Raw genomic sequence first — 2,500 nt, forward strand, 5'->3', positions numbered from 1 at the left:
TAATGATAATAACGATGATAACAGTAATGAAAATAATGATATTGATATGATTATTTCTACTACTACTAACACTACTAGTAATAGTAATGATAACGATAATAATAATGATAATAATAATAATAATAATAATAATAACAATGAAACAATGAAAGTTATATTAATAAAGCCGCCATTGCCAGTACAGTGATATGTAGCCTCCCTCACCCCTTATAGATTACGCAATCCTCACCACAGAGCTCTTCACCATAACTTCACAGTGCACAGCAGGACGCCTATCCTCTGGTTCTCCATCACAGTCCACCCGCATCCAACTGTGGGAGTTCGCGGGTGAAGTGGGAGGAGGGGAGGGAGGAGGATGCTGTGAGAGGGGCGTCACAGCATGGAGAGAAGGGGAGGTACGTGAGGAGGGAAGAGGAGGGAAGAGGAGGGGAGTGGGAAGAGGGAAGGAGGAGGGTAGTAGAAAGAGGTGAGGATAGGGGAGGTGGGGAAGTGGAGGGAAAAGGAGGTAGGAGGTGGGGAGGTGGGGGGAGGTGGGGAAGCGAAGATGGGGAAGGAGGTAGGGGATGGGGGCTTGAGTAGGGGGGAGGGAAAAAGGAGGGGTTTCCATAGGGGTGGCCCAGCTGTAGATTTGACTAGGAGGGCTGCGTGTGGGTAGGGTGAAGTGAGGGAAAAGGGAGCGGGGAGTTATGAATGAGGGGAGTGGAAGGTGGGGGGCGTAAAGAATGAGGGGAATAGAAATAAAGGGAAGAGGGGGGCACAAAAGAGTGTAGGGGTAGGGGGGAGGTTATGGATATGTTAGGGGGAGCAAAGAGAAGGAAGGAAGGAAGGGAGAGGGAGGGTAGGCGGGAGAGAGGGAGGGGAAAAGATGAGGTAATGTATACCATAAGTGCACATATGCGTGATCGGGAGTGTCATATTCAAAACACGTTCACACGCACAACAGACAAACAGCCATGGCTCCCCCCTCACCTTACACCTCGCGTTGCCTCACTCTCGATCCACGCGTACCTCCCCGACTAACAATTCCACCTTATCTTGAATCACGTATCTCACACCCTCTCTCCACCATCTTATCTCCATCTCTCCACCATCTTAGCTCCATCCCTCCATCATTATACCCACAACCGTTACCTTTTTTTTTTTGCCTTACCCCCAACAGCTTCCTCCCACTTTCTCCAACTCTACGACCAACCACACCGGAATCAGATGCTAAACCGGGAGCCTTTGAAGGGAGAAAATAAGAAAAAGGAAAAAAAAAGAAAAATAAGAAAAAGGGAGATGTTTCTTTGAAGGTTCTCCCCACTGTCATCAAGGGTGCAAGTCATGTCTTTCGAGCTTACTGCGGTCTGGAGGGAACACCTGACTGAGGCATTTCCAAGGCGGCCACGGAACAGGGAAGAAGGAGACGAATGATGATAAAAACCGGGAGATAGAGAGAGGAACGAGATTTTTCTAGGGAGATGTTGGGACAGGGAAGAAAAAGGAGAAGAAGAGAGATAATGAAAGTAGGAACTGGGAGGGAGTGGGAAGGATAGAACAGGGAAGAAATGAGGAGGAATGAGGATAAAAAAGGAGAAAGAGAGGAGACATTTCCAAAATGAACATGGAGGGAGAAGAAAGATAATAAAAATAGAGAGAGAGAGAGAGAGAGAAGAAAGGATAGAAGTACTTTCAAGGCGGCGACGGAACGGAAGAAAGAGAAGAAAATAACAAAAACAAGGAGATAGGGAGGGAGGAATAACGACATTATTAAGAAGACGATGGAACGGAGAAGAAAATAAAAAGATAAAAGATAAATACCCTGGGGATAGGAAGGGAGGAATAAAGGCATTTTAAAAATCAATGTTGGAACAAAAAAGGAGAAGAAGAAGAAGAAGAAGAAGAAGAAAATAAAAACCGAAGTAGAGAAGGAGGGTTAGAAAGGAGAGAAAAAAAGTCAATGGAAAGAAAAAGAAAATAAAAGAAAAAAAGCAAGAGGGATATATATATATATATATATATATATATATATATATATATATATATATATATATATATATATATATATATATATACATACACACACACACACACACACACACACACACACACACAAAACACACACACACACAAATATATATATATATATATATATATATATATATATATATATATATATATATATATATATATATATATATATATATATATATAACACACACACACATACGTATATATCTAACGCGAAAAATGTTATTACGGAATAAGGTTGTAATTAAAACAGGAAAAAGGAAAATATATTAAGCGATTATGGAATGAGAAAGAACACAATAATGAAGTGGATAGTGTATAGAGATAAAGAGATTGAAGAAAAAACAAGGAAAAGATAATTGAATGATTATATTCAGATATAACAAAGAAGAAACGCAAAACAGAATGAAATAAAATGACATAAAAAAGAGAAAGAGGAAAGAAAGTAAGACAAAGCGGAAGGAGTGCTGAAAAAAAAGATATTGCGAAA

This window comes from Penaeus monodon, chromosome 9 (genome assembly GCF_015228065.2).
Source record: "Penaeus monodon isolate SGIC_2016 chromosome 9, NSTDA_Pmon_1, whole genome shotgun sequence".
Classification (NCBI taxonomy): domain Eukaryota; kingdom Metazoa; phylum Arthropoda; class Malacostraca; order Decapoda; family Penaeidae; genus Penaeus; species Penaeus monodon.